Source organism: Garra rufa, chromosome 2, assembly GCF_049309525.1.
Source record: "Garra rufa chromosome 2, GarRuf1.0, whole genome shotgun sequence".
In the NCBI taxonomy this organism is placed as follows: Eukaryota; Metazoa; Chordata; class Actinopteri; order Cypriniformes; family Cyprinidae; genus Garra; species Garra rufa.
In genome coordinates this window covers 43,996,945-44,017,522 of record NC_133362.1, presented here as the reverse complement: position 1 = coordinate 44,017,522, position 20,578 = coordinate 43,996,945, and the positions used below count along the sequence as shown (strand labels likewise).

The 20,578-nt window shown below is 34.6% G+C and overlaps 1 long non-coding RNA gene across 1 annotated transcript; it reads right to left on the bottom strand.

Annotated features, from left to right (window-relative positions):
• Positions 1–11,081: 11,081 nt before the first annotated feature.
• Positions 11,082–15,538, bottom strand: LOC141326476 (uncharacterized). Its single transcript, XR_012353900.1, has 4 exons — positions 14,192–15,538; positions 13,822–13,938; positions 13,631–13,711; positions 11,082–13,459 (listed from the first exon to the last, which is right to left on the bottom strand). It is a non-coding gene; the product is annotated as an uncharacterized lncRNA (long non-coding RNA).
• Between the last annotated feature and the right edge of the window lie 5,040 nt (positions 15,539–20,578).

The following is a 20,578-nucleotide window of genomic DNA, read 5'->3' as shown; positions in this document are numbered from 1 at the left end:
CAACTAAGTCATGTTTGCCCAGGTAAAAGAGAGAGAGAGAGAGAGAGAGAGAGAGAGAGAGAGAGAGAGAGAGAGAGAGAGAGAGAGAGAGATTAACTGAGTGTTAGATGACTGCAAATCACAATCTAAATTTAAAAATAGGGGAAATTAGAAAAACGTAAAATTAAATATCCAATACTAACCAAAAGCAAAACATTTAAAAGTATAACAGACATGGTGATTTAACTGCAGCATCCCATATTTTTAAAACAGATGCAACGCTGTACATTTAAATCTTGTTCCACCTGTGTAAGCAGACATAAACGTAACAATTTATTCAGAAAGTGTCTGCCAGAGGGCTCAACTGTAGCATATTGTTGGCTGCTGTAGAACTGCTTATCTGTTTATGTACATGTGTTCAGCCAAACAGAGTGATAAGTGACAACTTTAAATTGTGACACAGCATGACAAATACTAGAATGCACCTGCAAGTGAAGAAAACCCTGAATAGAGTACAACTTCTCCACAGATTTAACCCTAGGAGGCCTAAGCATTGGTACTGGCACATCTTTCCCAGAGTAAAAATCACAATCTTTATGCATACAAATATTGAGATACTAAAACTCTGCTAATTAAGTATGTACTCGAAGTACAACACGCATTTGGTTATGTTTATTTCAGAGCAGTCCTCCAATGCACATTAAAGTTTCATGATGTTGGAATATTCCTAAACCTCATCGAATGTATATTCGGAGGCCTGTGGTTTAGATACTTTGACCTTTATAAATACCTTTCAGTGAGCTGGAAGGGTGAATATTACATGATTTATTGAATGGGCTGTTATGTGAATATCATTAAAATGTCTATCTACAAAAACACACTGTGGCATTATTGCAATATTCAAGTAAATATTTTCTACATCTTTGTTCTTTAAAACATCTGAGCCGCTGAAGATGCAGAGGATTAACGTTACTTTCGTTTTTCAAAGGAAAGCGCCGATCCCGATCTACATATGCGTCTATGTTTGTGCGAATCATTCGTGATGCAGCTTAAGTGAGTATAAGGGTTTTTTATGCATCTTTGCAAATGGTCTTTCTTAATAATGTGCTAGTTAGCAAGTTTCGCAGCTAAACGTGGCTAAATGTGGCTTAAGTAAACATTATGGCTCGTCATCCCACGGCAGAGAGGGGCGGGGCGAGCAGAGCTCATTAGCATTTAAAGGAACATGCAACAGAACAGCTCATTCTAAAAAGGGCTGACTTTGAGCAGGTAAAAAAAAGTATTTTTTACACTACCATTGAGAAATTTTAACCAAAGTATGTTATAGACTTCTCATTAAGAATCATATCAACTTCAAAATATCAAAAATGGACATCCGATGACTCCTTTAAAACAGTACAGGTCAAAAGTAACTTGGAAGTTTGTTAAATCCAAAAGTCTACAAAAGTGACAGTAAGTATAAGGTCTCTGATGGTCTATAAGAAACCGCTAGACTTTTAATTCAAAGCTTGATTAGTATCTAAAAGAAACCACATTGGTTTTATTTCAATTTCATGTCTTGGATGTCACCAAAACAGTCAGAAAACTTAGATATGTCATATGCTACTTTGTATCTGACACTTTGGACTGCATCTGCCAGATGATATGGTTATGTCACTGCTGCAGAGGAGGCTGAAGCAGACTGGCAGACAGATGACAAAACAAGACGGAAGAAGTGACTCTCAACCTGCCAAGCATGATTACTTCAGGACCTTCTACAACAATCAGAAAGCTTTAGGTCAAACACTTTATACATTTTAAAATCTGCCATGAGCCAATCACTTTTAAAAGCCTCCAAAAAAAAAAAAAAAAAAAAACTTGGAATCTATTCAGACAAGAAAATATGAATATGTCAGTGGAAAGGTTCATTTATCTAACATTCAGTTTAAAAACTGTAGAATCTCACAATGTACTTAGGAATGTCACTGTGATTCAAGGTCCTCTCACTGTATGCAAGATCACCTCAGAGGCTGGAGTACAAGTCATGTGTGAGACTGTTTCATTCATTTCAATTCAAATGTGGAAGAGCAGAAAAAGTTCAAGTTTGGTGAACTCCTAGTTCAGTACAAAAAGAAAAAGACAAAATGAGAACCTTACCAATGGCAGAGCCACATCCAAAACAACACTCAAAATACTTATCAACTACCTGGCAAGCACTGCTCACATTTTCTTAGAGAAAAAAAATATTTTATTGTTAGCTAAAACTACCACAAATTGTTTTCATTATTCAAAATAAAGCTAAAATCAAGACATATCAACATTAGATGAAAAACTAATTAAAAAAAAAGTTAAAGTTGAAGTACTAAAATGACTAAAACTAAAATATTTTTTTAAGCACGGTCCCATTCTGACTGACATCAAGTGCATCAAATGAGTCCAAAGCACCTGTGCTGTTATTGGCTCATTGCAATTTACCTTAATTTCAATGCTGTCACCTTCCCATAACATCCGCTATTACCCAGATGCACTTTTAATCACAGTAGATGCTCGTTTGTGATAGCTGACGTCAATTAACTAATTAAATAGTGAATCATTCAATTAGACCGCCACTTCACGGCAAAATAAATATTGATTTATGCAACAAAAGCTCTTTAGTTCAACAGAAACAAAGGAGCAATATTGAGTGTTTTTGTTTGCATACTGTAATGAGGCATAAAAAATAACAGTTGGCAATTTCTGACAAATTTTTCCTTTTGCGAGAATGAGAGATGTCATTATGCTTAGAGGAACTTGTTTTCCCTCTAAGTGCCTCAAAGCATAATAAATTACAAATGCTCATTACTTACTTTCTTTCCCCAAAAAAACTGTAAACATGAAGCTAGTGGCACTGACAGCTGTATAGTGCAATTTATCTACCTTCAGCAGGAGTAGAATGAATGACTTTAAGGACAAACAGATGGCCAGAGTGACATTTCGGTAAACTTCATGACTAATAGCTCTTGCTTCAACTCTTGTAGAGAAAAGTTACAAATGCAAACTTCAGAATCATCCAAAGAGCTGCAATATTGGCCAAAAAAACCTCATTCTTCATAATATCCCACTTCTAAATTACTTAAAAACAAGCAAACACTGCAAAATTATGTAAATGTAAAACTTCCCACACTTGTGTATGTGTGCAGTAGTGCTTGGGCAACTATGCCTTTATTTTACCAAAATAAGAGGGATGATTTTGAGATCTTTTCACACTAAGGACAACTGAGGACTCATTTGCAACTATTACAGAAGGTTCAAATGCTCACTGATGCTTCAGAAAGAAACACAATGCATTAAGAGCCAGGGGGTGAAAACTTTTGAACAGAATAAAGAAGTGTAAATTTTTCTTATTTTGCCTAAACATTTTTAGTTTTTTTTTATTTAGCACTGCCCTTCAGAAGATAAACAATATACTTACATGTTTCCCAGAAGACAAAATAAGTAAAATTTACCCTGATATTCAAAATCAAAATGTAAAATATCTTATTTAGGCCAGTACGAAATAAAATAACCCGCATTTTGTATGATCCCTCTTATTTTGGTAAAATAATTACCATGCAGATTCTGCAAGGTGTATCTAAACTTATGACCTCAACTGTAAATGTAACCAAAAATCAAAACATATTGTAATTCAAAAACAAAACATATAGAGAGAGAACTCAAACTCTGTATCGTGTTGCCTTGATTTGAGAAATTTTCTCATCAAATCAGAGAAAACTGATGCAGGCTTGATCCAGTACATTTTTAAATTTCACTAAATCTATAACTGAGGTGGAGCAGATGTCTTCAGCTCGCTACTTTCTCTGCCCTGATGTTCCTCCAAAGGCCAAACGCACCAGCCAGAGGTACTCATTTCTCACAGCCGGCACAAGCCCTCTCACCAGGGATCGGGTTCCCAAATTGAAAAGAGACAATGCCATTTTTCACCCTGGCAAAAAACACATTACATCCTACTGGCATCACCCAAGGGACAGCTCCCAGGTGATGCGACCGTCACAAGAGCGTCAAATCAAAGTCAAACCTCAGGCTTCACTCACAAGGGCACAGTGCAGAGTTGAAACTGAAGGGATCACTAGAAACGCCTGCTTTCCAGTTTCCTGGCAGCACCGTGAGGTAATTTAATGAGGACTTTTTTCCTTTGTACAGCATTGTGCAGACAATGTCAAATTGGCATGGAACTACAGAAATGTGTGTGTATGATTTACTCACTAAAAGGTAATTACATTCTCTCGTTCTGATCCTGCTTTGCTGTCCACTGCTTACATAAGCAACTGTATTCTAAGGGAACATCAAGATGTTGTGGTATTAAGCTACTCTTCTATAATGAATCAAATATAAGTTGCATACAATTCTGCCTAAGATTTTGGCCTAAACAAAGTATCTCAGACAGCAACAGAGTGTTTTCAGGATGCGTCATCAATCGGCCATATTAGACAACATAAACAACATATTCAGTAGTACATTAACCGTGCAAAAAATTAACCCTCTAGAAAAAGCAACGTGATCTTATAATAATTCTTATGTATTTTACGTAAAATGTGATTCTACAAAACGTACATTTACTTCAGTTTTATACGTTTTATTTTCTGGAAAAATGTATGTATTTACAGCATCTAAACATACAAATACGTATTTTTAGCATTTTAATGTACAATACTGACGTATTGACGACACCTAAAAACACATCATATGAATATTGAAATCGCACCATTAATTTCATTTTTGTTGTTTTTAGTTGTCATACCAATGGCCTTATGTTTTCAATTGCATTATTTAATAGTTTAATCGTTTACTTAATATGAAAAAATATAATATTTCATGCTGTTCTGTGTGATTTCTGCTGCCAGCTCGTTTCCAAGAACAGGTCTACTTAATGTTAAACAAGGCTACACTTTAAACCCTTAAAAAATAACATTTCTGCAATTCTTTAACCATTCATGTAATATTAACTTTGTTTGCCATGGTGGCACATAAAAGGCATTTTTTCCGACATGCTGTGACTAACAATAGAACCATAAAATACACTGAACATGCTTCATAAATACAAAATAAAACTACAGGTTTTATGGCAGGAAAATCGAATGCTCATTGGCTCTCACCAGAATTCGTCACAGATTACGATGCTTGGGCGCTCACGCATAGATATGTATTTATATCTATGCCTTCATGGAGTGGATCAGGATAATAATCTGGATAATATTTTCAGTGCTTACCGATTTAAATTCTGCTCTGCACCTCAAACAAACCTACTGTATTCCGTCAGAGAGGACTGCGACTGCAGAATCATTGTCATTTAGATTACTTTTTGGTACGGCTGTTGACATTTTTGCAATAAATAAATGATTGTGATTGCACTTTTCTGTCTGTCGTGTTTGTCTTTATTACTGTACAGAGAGAGTTATGGTTAGGTTTAGAGGTAGGAGTGCTATATTGTTACTAAAATGGTATTTTCCCTGCATATTTTAGTCAGTTATGTTGATATCCTTTTATATTCGCTATTAAATGGGTAGGTTTAGGTTTGGGGGTAGGTTAAGGGAGCTAAAAATCTAAATCGCATGTTAATAAAATGATAAAAATGCATATTTGCTATAAAATTGGGTAGGTTTAGGTTTGGGGGTAGGTTAAGGGGGCTTTAAATCTAAGTTGTTTATTAATAAAATGATTTAAAAAAAGGCATTGATACGAATATCATAATGAAATAAAAGATACGTAAATATTTTAAATTTTTTAGCTAAAAATACGTAGCTGTTTGTACGTTTTAAATGTTGAAATACGTCTTAATTGTACGTTTTAGCTTTAGCATCAATAAAAACATACAGAAATGTACATTTTGTGCCTCCTAAAAATAAACAATGAGACCAGGCTGGAAAAAATTACTGCCCACCTATTGGAACAGCCTTCACATTGGAAGCACGTTTACAATGCCTTGATATTCTGTCTAGATAGGCAGCTCAGGTTTTGAAACAGAGCTTCTGTTACATTCATGTGTAGGCCCTAATGTTTTTCCTTTTTGTAGCATGCTTAAAAGGAAGGTCAGGTTTGTTTGGAGAGTCACAGCCTACAACAAAAGAAAACATCCAAAGGAGTCTTCAAAGTTCAGGCAATAAATAAAAAGCCTTTATTTGTGATGGCTACTCCACTTGTGAATCAAACCTAAAAGCAAGAACATGCTTTCAGAAAGAAGCCCACATGCCTAGAATTCAAAGAGATGTAACTCAAAATCTAAGGTCCACATGTACTTGTACTTCAAACGTGCACACTTTGTTTAAGGACATGCCCCTAGCTGAATGGTCACCAGGGTTAGGAGGTTTGTATAGTGTTTTTGACCAATGATAAATTTTATAAATTCCATTTGACCTGGACACTGAATACATAAGCTGCATATTTGTCAATGTCAGTGAATTGAATGTCCAGATGACTGATTGATGGATCTTTTCAAAATTCTTTCGAAAAAGTTTATCAAAAAAGTTTTATGTGACTTATAGCATTACAAAGGCATTTTTCCTGCTCTACCTGTAAGACATACATGCACTACCAAGATTTTTAATGTTTTTTTTTTTTTTAAGAAGTCTCTTCTGCTCACCAAGCCTGTATTTATTTGATTCAAAGTACAGAAAAAAACAGTGAAATTTTGAAATATTTATACTATTTAAAATAACAGGTTTTCTATTTGAATATATTTTAAAATAAATATTTAAAAAATTATTCCTGTGATCAAAGCTAAATTCTCAACATCATTACTCCAATAATTAAAAATGAATACTTCTATTTAGCAAGGATGCTTAATTTGTTTAAAAGTGATGACAAAAACAATAATAATGTTACAAAAGATTTCTATTTCAAATAAATTCTGTTCTTCTGAACTTTCTATTCATCAAAGAAACCTGAAAAAATTCTACTAGCTGTTTTCTACATAACAATAATATTTTATAAAGAAGTCTCTTCTGTGTACCAAGTCTGCATTTATTTGATTCAAAGTACAGCAAAAACAGTACAATTTTGAAATATTTTTACTATTTAAAATAACAGGTTTTCTATTCAAATATATTTTAAAATGCAATTTATTTCTGTGATCAAAGCTAAATTTTCAACATCATTACTCCAATAATTCAAAATTAATAATTCTATTTAGCAAGGATGCTTAATTTGTTTGAAAATGGTGATAAAGACAATTATAATGTTACAAAAAGAGTCTATTTCAGATTCTATTTCAATTCTGTTCTTCTGAACTTTCTATTCATTAAAGAAACCTGAAAAAATTCTACTAGCTGTTTTCTACATAACAATTATAATTGTTGTTGTTTTTTGTTTATTTTTTTAAGCAGCAAATCAGAAAACAGTCATTTTAAATAGTATAAATATTTCAACATTTTGGCTTGGTGAGCAGAAGAAAAAAAAACTTAAAAATCTTACTGTTCAAAAACTTTTGACTGGTAGTGTATATGTAAATGTCATACTGTAGGTTAAGAGCACTATCAAGTTTTCAACTCTCCTAGTCTTTAAAAGGCCTCTTTTCAGTTCAGAAATTCAATTGACATTTTAGTTTCAGTCATAAGGTTTATCTATTCACTCGCTGAAATAAATGCACAGCTGTTCTTCAGCAAAAGAAGCAGAATGATTCATGCTACCTGAATAAATGACAGATCTTTAATCCATCAACTCTTTCTGGTTTCTGGGCTGTGAAACAGTTCAGGTGCTCAGAGCTACAGTACATGTAATGTCTTTAAATAGCACACAGTCACAGTAATCTTAAAGATATGCACAGGAAGGTCAAAGCGGATGTAATACAGTAATTTGCCGTGCTTTTTGAAAAAACCCGACTGACGCATATAACCTGAAAACACTGTTTTACAGTTATCTTTAGCACTTTAATTACCTCCTTTGCAAAAGACTGAACATAAGGTGCTGGGGATCATAACATGGGTCATTCCTATTATCCATCATATATAGGTCTAATATGCTGAATAAAATTTTAAAATGTACAACATTAGTTCTTTTCATGTTTCAGTGAAGAATTTAAAATTATTTGACTACTTTGGATTGAGTGGATTTTATTGTTATTTCTGTTATTTTGTTACAACAAACTGTCAAAATATTTGTAATATGTTATATGTGACTCTGGACCACAAAACCAGTTTTAAGTAGCACATGTATATTTGTAGCAATAGACAAAAATACAGTGCATGGGTCAAAATTATAGATTTTTCTTTTGTATCAAAAATAGATATTAAGTAAAGATCATGTTTCATGAAGATATTTAGTAAATTCCTACTGTAAACATATCAAAACTTAATTTAAGTAAATTATTATTCATATTAAGCGAAGTATTAGTAATATGCATTGCTAAGAACTACATATACAACTTTAAAGGCAATTTTCTCAATATGATTTATATTTATTTTTTTTGGACCCTTAGATTCCAGATTTTCAAGTAGTTGTATCTCGGCCAAATATTGTCCTATCCTAACAAACCATACATCAATGGAAAGTTTTTTTTTTTTTTTTTTTTTTTTTTTTTTTGGTAGTCCAGGGTCACATCTTTGGCTAAAAATGTCTTTTTTCATCCCTGCTATTAAAAAAAAAAAAATCTTTTTTTGTAAAGATTCTGCCTTATCTATCCAAAATATTTAAAATCAAAACATGTTTTCTTCAGAATATTGTTTAAATTTGGGTAAATTACAGGTTTTTCCCAGTGTAAAATAAAATGAAATAAAATGAAATAAAATAAAATTCTGTTTGTCATTTGTCATGCATGTAAAATAAAAATATTCTGAAATTATTAAAATGTAAGACAGGACAATAGGGTCTTTAAAAAAGCTTCTTTATGTATTGTTGTTTGTGAACACTTAAGCTGTTATTGTCTCAGTGGAATCTCTCAGCGCTCTTTCGGTGAAGTTCTGTATGAGTAAGCTAAACTTTGTCAGATTTTTGGCAGAACATGATGAGAACGGCAGGAGTTCAATGCTCTGCTCAGTGGTCCAGCGCAGACCTCCTCCAGGCACATTCACTACTTTGCACACATGCATGCACACACACAAAATACACACTCACACTGCCTTAGACCAATATACACAAGAACTGCCAGAGTTAGTTTGTTGGTAAATAATGTATACAGCTAGACAAACAACAGAATTTATGGATGGATGGATGGATTACCAACAACATAACTACACATACAGTGGCTTCAAAAAGTATTTGGAGACTTAAGCCCATACAGTTTGATTCTTGATTCTTATCCAAAAATATTTTCATGATGCTGTCCCGTGTCTTTTAACCCCAGATTAGCTTTATTTGCCTAATTGTTCATCAGTGCCCCTCTACTGTTTAAAGCAAAACTCTCTATGCTCTACGTCCATACTGAAGGTGACCGGGTGCTCCTGTACCTACTCCAATCAGCGGCAGTGATGCATGTCCCTCTCCCCCCCACCCCTCCATCATCCAGTCCCAGACCAGCCCAGGCCAGACGCACACCAGACCTGCTTGTCATAGTGCTATAGTGGTGCTGAACTGTTATAAATCACCTCTACCAAAAAATGCTTTCCTTTTTATTATATATAGGAACCATTAAGGGAGGAAACCTATTCCCTCGCAATATGTCAGAAACAGTGGAACTAAAGAGAGAAGCGATTGGTGTGCTGCTAAAAAAAAACTGTTGGAAAGACCCTCTAGGATGTGGCAACATACTACTGTATTTACAGTACACTATGACAGAAAAGTTAGAACACATCTACTATTTATTATTATAATTTTCCTCTTTGTAAAAAAAAGTAGGGCTGTCATTAATGATTATTTTGATAATCGAGTAATCGTCGATTATTCTGATGATTAATCGAGTAAATCTGATCATTATAATTATTTTTTGACCTAAGTGAACAATAGCCTTTGAAACTACTTATTACAGGCAATAATAATTAGTTCAAATAAATGATCAAAAGCAATTAATCATAGGGTTTTATTGGACAAACTTTTAAAGTGACAGTAAAATAATGTATAATAAGCAATAAAACTAAAGTATGCATTATAATAAATGACTTCAGAGGTGGCCAACAGCCTGACGATTGTTTTTACACTTTACTGCACGATCAAATCCTTGTTTAATATTGACTAAACAACGTTAAAGTCAAATGCACACTTAACTTTTGCATTATGGACACACTATTTTCCTATTTTAATACTGTAAGGTTGCTTTGACACAACCGTGGCCTAATGGTTAGAGAGTCGGACTTGTAACCCAAAGGTTGCAGGTTCGAGTCTCAGGTCCGACATTGTAGGTGGGGCGAGTGAATATACAGCAAGCTCTTCACCCTCAATACCACAGCTGAGGTGAGTCCCTTGAGCAAGGCACCGAACCCCCAACTGCTCCCCGGGCGCCACAGCAATGGCTGCCCACTGCTCCGGGTGTGTGTTCATGGTGTGTGTGTGTGTGTGTGTGTGTGTTCACTACTGTGTGTGTGCACTTGGATGGGTTAAATGCAGAGCACAAATTCCTAGTATGGGTCACCATACTTGGCCTCATGTCACCTCCTTTCCTTTCCTTTTCCTTTTCCTTTCCTTAATCCTTAATAATTGGCCATTTCTTTATGAAAGAAATACTACAGCCACTGTAATTTCTTGAATATGTCAAGAAAGTGAGGATTTAAACTTTTATTTTGAAATCGCAATGAACAGTTAGTATTTTAAGAAAGATATTGATGTATTCTTTTGTGTGTGCGTAGGTTTATAAATGATTTAACTTACAAATATGTTTCAGCGCATGTTGCATTGCCAGATGAATGTTATAAAAAAAAAACTCACAACAATATGTAAAGATGGAGTTTGAGATGCTCCACACATGTAAACGATATCAATTTGTGTGGAGCAGCATTTACTGTGAACGGAGCTGCTCTAAAACGCACATACGTAACCTGCATTACTTCTATTTAATTGAATTGTAGCGTTTGTGAATACACAATAGTATGATGCTTTATTATGATTTTTAAATGGGTTTAATAAATCATGCAGCCTCGGAAAACAGTCTAACAATGCGATCGATGGATTCTCATCTGTCGAATGCGACACTTCCACACTGTAATCCCGAATAAGTTGACAAAACTCAAAAAATTTGAGGTAATCAGTTACATCAAATTTTTTAAGTTATGAAATTTCCAATTTTAAGTAAGCAGAAACACCTAGTTTTGAGTTTGTTGTACTCATGCAAAATACTTTCGTCTTACTTAAAATACCCAAGTTAACCTGCTTATCCATTTTGATGGCATTTAACTTAATTTGTTTAATTTTCCCAACTTTAAATACTTAGTCACCCAGCTCATACGTTTTGATAGCAATTTAACTTTTCCATTGTGTTTCATAAATTAAATTAACCAAATTCTAATTCTGTAAACACTATAAGTGTATGAAAATGCATCTGTAATTTCAAGCAAACACACAATACCATTTCTGACATTTATTTTTAAACAAAAATGTCCAACAGGTAATACCAACAGGAATGTTTACAGTAAACATGCCTTCTATAAACATACAAATTTCTTAAAACAGTTTGACAGTAACAGATTTACAATAAACACCATTTTAAAATTAATAAAGTATTCACAGAATACAAATACAATGGAAAAAAATAATAATACTGTCTTTCTACGGTGTTCTATTTGATATAACAAGTAAACATGACACCTGTAAAGGGTGAAAATTCCCAGAAAAAAAAAAAAAAAAACATTCAGGGACAAGTAATGCACAAAACCCAGTATGACAAACATTTTTGGAAGAATTATTTTGTAAAATATTTTTTAACAGAATTTTACATGACCTACTTTGTTTAAACATAAGAGCTTAATAAATAAAAATACATTAAACTACACTTAGAGAAAAAAAAATTCAGTCTAGGACAGTAACTATCAAATGGTTATATATATGAATTCAGTGTTATAAGGATAGTTAACCCAAGGCTAAAAATTCTGTCACTTATTCACTCTTCACTTATTCCAAAGCTCTTTTAGTTTGTTTTTTCTGTAGATCAAAAAAAAGCTGAAAACCTGAAAAAAAGCTGAAAACCTGTAACCATCGACTTCCAGAGTATTTGTTTTTCCTACTATGAAAGTTAGTGGTTACAGGTTTTCAGCTTCCCTCAAAATAATTTGTGTTCAATAGAAGCAAGAAATTCAAACAGGCTTGGAAAAAGTGACGAGCAAGTGAATGAAAGAATTTGAAGTCTCCCTATAGATTCTAAAAGTTCTTTAAAGTTACTGTCCCAGTGCCAGCCTTACGTAAACAAACAAACAAAATATAAGTAGCTCTACATCAACTCTTTCTTTAAAGGGATAGTTAACCCAGAAATTAAAATGTGATGTTTATCTGCTTACCCCCAGGGCATCCAAGATGTAGGTGACTTTGTTTCTTCAGAAGAACACAAACGAAGATTTTTAACTCAAACCGGTGCAGTCTGTCAGTCAAATAATGGCAGTGGATGGGCACCAGAACTTTAAAAGTAAACAAAAACATGCACGAACAAATCCAAATTACACCCTGTGGCTCGTGACGATACACTGATGTCCTAAGACACGAAACGTTCGTTTTTTGCGAAAAACAGAACAGTATTGATATCATTTTTTACCTTTGATACACAGCCATGTCAATCTGTCCTGAGCACAAGCTTTTCGTCCAACTCGTTACATGTGAACGCGCTCTGGCGTAGTATACGCAAACACCGTAAGGCGAAATCGGTGAAAAGTCCCAAATGAGTTTGCTCAAGCAAGCGTAATCTTTTAGCTTTAAATCAGGATACGCACAAGTAATTAACATTTTGAATAGCCGCTATACCCACAATCTCTGTGCACCGTGTAAACAATGAGTGTCGTTTACACGCGACAGATCGCTTCCGGTGTTTGCGTATTCTACGACAGAGCGTGTTCACATGTAACGAGCCGGATGCTATACTCGTGCTCAGGACAGATGGACGTGGCTGGCTATCTTCACGAGCTGCAGGGTATAATTTAGATTTGTCTGTGCATGTTTTTGTTTACTTTTAAAGGTTTGGTGCCCATTCACTGGCATTATTTGACTGGCAGACTGCACTGGTTTGAGTTAAAAATCTTTGTTTGTGGTCTGCTGAGAAAACAAAGTCACCTACATTTTGGATGCCCTGGGGGTAAGCAGATAAACATCACATTTTCATTTTTGGGTGAACTATCCCTTTAATGTTTGCACGCTAAGAGACAGTTTTCCATCATCCATGCAGAGTAAAACTTTTTGCACAAATTCAAAAGTTTTGGCAAGTCCTTAAGAATGTTTTAAGTGAAGAGCATACATGAATCCAAACAAGACAAGAAAGGCCTCTGGATGTTGGCTATGGGTGGTGACCACTTCATTCTCCAGGACAACTGAGACCCTCACTGGATCGTAATGGATTGGAGCAGCAGCATTTTCATGGACAACTGTAACTGGGGGCCACTGGAGCATCCTCAGGATTATAAATCTAAAAAATATAATTCAGAGATGTGTTATATTCACGTTAGTACATTATCAATATGACATGATTCATCAACTAATGGTGACTACAAATATGTTAGTAAGTAAAGGTTGCCCCACAGCCTTCATCTTTGCAATAGAACATGCATAATTGTAAAAACAATGAATGAAGACTTACCAGGGTGGTCCTAAAAATGTCCTAAGTCTTAAGCAGCAAAACGGAAGACCTAGTCCATCATCAATTTACATCATGCAGTTCCTGTAAAGATGAAAAACAAGAAGAGGAAAAAAAACAACATCTAAATATCTGAAATAAAGAAAATCTAATTATATTTTAAAGAACACTGTAACATATGACACTAACCATACCTGCTCATTATGAACTTTCAAAACATTAGCTAGGGTATCTGCTGTCTTGCCCATCTTGGATGCTTTTTGCCTTAAAATGGACATCAAACGGGAAACACATTGGTACTCTGCAAACAGCTAAATCAGACAAAAGACAATTTTATAAAACAAACACACATCAGAAAATATATAATAATCACTGGTGGCTAAACAGAGCATCTTCAGAAACGGATTGTTCTAGTGTACACAGACTACATTTAAATGAAATGTTTGTCTGACTTTGACATGTGCCAGTATCTACTACATGGTTTCTATGCAAGTGAGTTTTGAGTGAACTGTGTGTTGGAAATGTGCAGGGACAATCAGGATAGACACATGGCAGTGGACTTACTTTAGAGCAGATGCTGTGCTTTACTCTGTAGTGTCTGAGGAGTGATAGATGTTTATACACAATTTGCACTTCAAGGCCATTATCTTACTTGAAACCTATAATAGAAAAAAAAAAAAAAACATGTGAGTGAAAATAGTATTAGTATGCATTATATAAAAGTTTTTGTTTCATGCTGTATATAAAATATATACACTGACAAAAGATTATATTTTATTTGATTCAAATAGTTAGTATTAGCATGCAGTATAACAAAAATAGTTATGCTGTAAATAACAAAATATTATACACAGACAATATATTCTATGTAAATTAGACACTAATAAGTCTACCTTAAAAAGTGGCCCAGCACCGTCACTTTAAATCAAATATAAAATAAGCTTACATTTAATTTCTTCAGAGAATCTCACTGACACTGAAATAAAATTATCTTATTGGCCAGCAAGCTTCTGTGCAGGTTGAGATTTCAGGATTCAAACACTTCCTCTAGCCAAATTTATATAAAAAATAAAGTTTGCTGATTTCAAAACACTGCAGAACATTTATGCCTTTAACGTTTTCTATCGGAAACATAAATATTAACACGTATTAACAAATGCATGATATTTAACGTTAACATCCTAAAGTGGCCCTAAATGTGTTTTCTTCCATGCAAGCTGCACAAACGAAGTATTTCAAAATAAAAATCCATTTTGTGGATAACGCAGTTTTAAAAATAAGTTCGGCATAAATTATTTAATTTCAATTTTACCTGAATTTACAAACATTGTGCTGGTCAGTAACAGCTCCCAACACTGAACTAACGTTAAAAGTTTATCTTATTAACCAACAAGGCAAGCTACAGCGCGGGCTGAGGAGGAGCTTCCTCGCGCCAAGATTTAAACAGGGCTAAACGCGTAGTCTGTAATGCAACACATCTAAACGCATTCTGACTAACTGTAAATTACTTTTAAATCTTACTGTGAATATATGGATTAAAACACTTACTTAAGATTCATAGGATTTGTATATTTGGATATTTTACTTACTGTAGTGTGAAGCGAGGCCGATCCGCCATCTTGGAAAGAACGAACGATGCATGAGCGCGGGCAAGACAATTTACGTGAACCTGGATGACGTCATACGCAAAATCACAAGGCTGAAAGATTTTGAGTTAATAAAACTTTAAAGAGACATTTTGTCTAAATTAAACCAGCAAAATGTTTCAGCTTACTTGAAAAGTTTAATTTTTACAAACTCATAAATAAGAAAAAAGTTCTAAATACTCATAAAGGTTAATTAATATAAACTAATTGTAATTATTTAAGTTAATACAACTCAGTTCAATTAATTAGTTACAGCATTAGGGTTTACAGTGCAGTATTTTGCTGGTTACTCGACATGGGCAAAATGCAATCAATATTTTTTTCTTTAAAATCAAGTACTCGAATTGAATTGAGGAATCGTGACAACCCTCGAAAAAAGGTAATCAAAACTTTGAAATCTTACTTAATGTTTGTAATTAATTTGTAAGAAGAATAACAGTTGCACTTTGAAAACTCTACAAGTGTACAAAATAAAATTACAAGCATTTGAAAAACATTTCAAATAGATCTTAGGAAAGACAGAAAAACAAAGACATAAAGAAATATGCAAATTATTAATATACACATACTATAAATTAAATATGTACATGAGGCTAAATAAACTATGTACAAAGACGAGTTTCTTTTAACATCCTCAGCCTGTTCCAGAGGCAAAACTCTTGTTAACTGAAGGCTGCAAAGTAATTACTCACAGCTCATTACTCACTGCATTCAAGCTGATTTATATTTGATCCATTCATCTATTTGTCTCTACTCATTTTCCGAAGTATCTCTAAACAAAGTCAACACAATATTTATTATAACTTTGGGGCACAACCATAAATCCCCAATCTAAGAGACTTTCTTTAAATGTGCTTTAGAAACAAAAGCTTCAGCTTGCATTGGCTGTTAATCTTAAAAAATCAAATTTGAATAATGAAATACATTTTTCAGTTGCTATAGTAAAGCACGTCTTCTCTGAGGTGAGAAACGGGCGTCAGCCTTAATTAGTTACAGTGCTGGATCTGAACCGGGCTCAAGGAGAGGGAATCATCCACCCTCCCTGTTTGGGAAAACAGCCATCAAAAAAATGCTCTTTCATGTTAACGCTGCAAAATCGACGGCATTGGAGGCTTAGTGCCATGGCAACAACATTAGGACTGCCGAAAAGGAATGACGGATACAGAAAGTTCCCAGAATCGGTGGCATAAAATATGCAATAAACTGATGTCTAGTTGACCACACAGATGCACATGCACGCCAGTACACAAGCAACAATAATTAATTAAATATAATTTGTTATAGTTGAGTAAAATGGAAAGTGTTAATTCATTTTCATGCCAGACCAAAAAGGTCTTTCATGGAGAGGCACAGCTGAAAAAGCACTTTGAAGAGCAGCGTAATTGAAATTTCCGTTTTTTTCCCCGTCAGGTTCCTAGGTCTAGAAATGACATGTCTTTTGTCTGAATGTGCCGTCCTGCCGGTACATTTTAAGTGACACTCATGAAAGCTAATAGGAGGACAAATCATTTGTATAAGCTGCTCAGTTTCCGGCCTGTGCGTTTGTCCTTGAGTGTGCTGTAGTTTCTCTCCTTCTCATTCTCATCCATTCCTCATTTATCTCACACAAGCTCATTTTCCTCATTCCTCACTTCTCTCCATCTTCCTCATATTTTTCTCTTGCCTTCTTACCCTATTATCTAATCTCTTTTTCCTCTCCCAGTGAGAAACTCATTCCTCATTTTCCACCCACTCCCCTCCCTACATATTTTACCTAAATTCCTTTTCCGTCTTGCTCTATCTGTCTCTTTCAAACACACAATGATTTCATATGAATCATTTGAGTAGAGGTGACATTTTAATGACTGTCAATCATGTAGATGTTACCTTGTTGACTAGTGTTATCATCACGCCTTGGGTTCGACGTAATTCTGTCTTCTCATAGTCTTGAGATGTCTGTGCCTGATCTGCAGTGTCACATTAAGCATCTCGCTTCCGCACTCAACACACTAGAATAAAGCAATATTTCAAGATGGAAATCAGACCGTCTTGATCACAATTAAATGAATGTTCCTGCTGATCTAACATGAAAACATGAATAAATGAAATGTTTCTTCCTTTTTTTCTTTCTTTCTATAATCAAAGCTTTTAAAGCATATTTTAAAGCGAAATGCTTATACTGAACAAAATGTTATACTAATATCTTTATAGTCATCGTACTTGATGTAAAAGGATCTTTGGCCTAAACTATCAAAGATATTATGATATCATCCTCAAGGAAGTGACTCATTTTTGTCTGAAAACAAGAACACAAATATGCATTAGCACTTGTTTCGATTGATTTAGTTATGTGGTGTTTTTTCTCTTTCTAAAACATTCCATCCTGCTTGATAGTTAATTAATGAAATCATTACGACAGTAGAAACATTTTAAAAGATAAAAAATACAGATATCTTCATTGATAATATCACTGTCAGTCCCTCACTGAGCAATGTAGGGCCCTATGAAATCGTCTGTATTTTTTCCCAAATTCCATTTTTTTTTCCAAATTACTTTTTTTCTGTTTTAATTTTTCTAGACTGTTTTAATTGTTTAAAAAATATTAATTAACAACCATGTCTAATCAATTGAAATCATGAAACTTACAAAATGTAACATCGATATATTAAAAGGTGAACAAAAAATACATTTTAAGGCCCTATGACATATATTTTATTTTTTTCTCAAATCTATTTTTTTTATTTTTCCAACTTGTTTGTTTTCCATTAATTGTCTGGATTCCATTTTAATGCTTTCATTACATTTTAATTATCAAAAGCAGCTCTAATTAACAGATTATATACATATATAGTACACACACACACACACACACACACACACACACACACACGCACACACACACACGTTGGGTTTACATGTTTTATGGGGACGTTCCATAGGCGTAATGGTTTTTATACTGTACAAACAGTACTTTCTATCGCCCTACACCTACCCTACACCTAAATCTAGCCCTCACAGGAGATTGTGCACACTTTTACTTCATCAAAAAAAAAAAAAAAACTCATTGTGCATGATTTATAAGCCTGTTTCCTCATGGGGACCTGAGAAATGTCCCCACAAGGTCAAAATCTACTGGTATTCCTATCCTTGTGGGGACATTTGGTCCCCACAACGTGATGAATACCAGTTACACACACACACTGCCGCTCAAAATTTGGGAATCGGGATCGGTAAGATTTTTTATCAAAAAGTCATTTGGGATTTGTCTTAGCCATGACTGTCCACAAACCAACAGCAGAGAGCTTCTGTTTTTCATTTGTTGAGTTGATTAAAACAGCTGTTCCCAATGAATCAGGGTAATTAGGATGCTTTAGAACAGCTTGGACTATTTGGAATTGTATAGAACTTTGGATTTTCCCATAGACTGTGACAGTTTGCAAAGGGTATGAATCATTTTGGACACGCCACTTTTTGTTCAAATTAAAATAAAAGATGAGAAATATTTTAGTGTAAAAATAGTGTATATGTATATAGTTTTTTTTTCTTCCAAGAAATACCTATTGTGTATTTACATAATTCTTGTTAACAAATGCTGGCAAATATAATAATTTATTATAATTTCATTCAGAATTTTATTAGTAATAGTAGTACTATAATTACATTAGCTAATGTTTTACAGTTTCTTCAAGTTAAAGCAAACTTTTATTTTGAAGGATTGCTCTAAAGACGTTTAAGTTTAGTTTCGTTTATGATATGATGATAGTTTTTTTCAAAAGAAACTCTTAGATTCATATTTAAATATTGTATTTTGATTATAGTGTACTGACCTACTTTCAGTTTATTCATCCTAAATTTGGCAAGTTCCGTGGCATTCCACGTTATACAGTAAATTCCATTTGTATGACTGGATTCTGCACTTCAATCCGCATTAGGGGCCTAGCAATGGCAAATTTTAGCTCTTTGACCACCCTGGCCATTCTATTATGCAAATATATGGCAAATTAACCACCTAAAAAAAAAAACAAAAAAAAAAAAAACAAGCATATTTCTGAAAGTCTGCTAATACCTTTTCTAATGAAATACATCCTCAAGATCACAAGCATTTTACATATTAAAAAAAATGATATTAAAAGACACTGTATAACAGGAATAACTCATAACACACATAAAACACCTTGAAAACACTGTAAGTCGCTTTGGATAAAAGCGTCAAGCAAATGAATAAATGTAAATGTTTTTAATGAGACACACTGAAGGGAGGCTCATTTAGATTTAGCTAAAAATGAGAGCTTAGCTTTGCTCTACTTAACAAATCCTGCACAAATTTCTGAACCTTGAACGTTGTTTATGGACAACACGTGGTTGTGAAATGCGATTCATGCTGCATTGAGTTTGCATGAATTTGCACAGACATGTCTAACAGATGTTAGCAGATGTTTAAGCAGCTACCTAAAGCTGAAAATTGGAGAAAAAGTCTTCATTCGCTCATTTTGCTGTCGTCACTGCAGTTAGCTCGTCCTCTACAAGCTCCCTGCAATCAATACGCACAGCGAGTGATCATTAGTGCTAATCGGTGTGCTGTTTAATTGCGGTTTGGGATGTCAGAGTTCACTCACCCTTTCTGAAAGTTCAGTAGTGGATTAGCAGACTTTAAATAAAAAGACCAGCATGCATTTCCATGCTTAGCCACATAGCTTACCAAGAAAAACAAGCTGGATGATCTAGTCAACAAGCCTGTTGAGGGACCAACTAAAACATCACATAAGCTGGAGACTTTGACATGATCCCAAACTTTTCACTGAAAAAGCTAGATAACCAAAGCATCCTGACTGCTTTTTCAATATTTAGTGAAATGTGAACAACCAAATGGATTTGGTTTTCCACAAATCTTTCCACAAAGCTGTGAGATGCCTACAGTGCACAGTATGAGCAGAGGTCTGTCCCTTGCTTCTGCCACAAGATGAATAACTGTTTACACATCGGGCCAAACGAGGCCAGATTTACCAGCCCTGTCAACGGCGGATGGAGGATGTGCAGAGCAGTTTCGCAGCCAGCATGAAATACGGCCACACCGTCGCGGGCAGCGTAAAGCCAGGCACTCCAGCTTTTTTTAATTTGGATTGGCAAGCGAGCTGTCAGGGTGCTCGTATGTTATACCTCCCCCTCATATTTGAGGGTCCTGCTCCAGCACTGAGTGGCTCTCGATCATACCTGTCAGAGGGGTTTTATTGAATAACAGTGAGAGGGAAGATGGGCCGCCTCCCAGGACAACAAGGCATGATGGGAGATAGAAGGAGAGCTGAATTGCTGGGACTCAGAAAGAAAA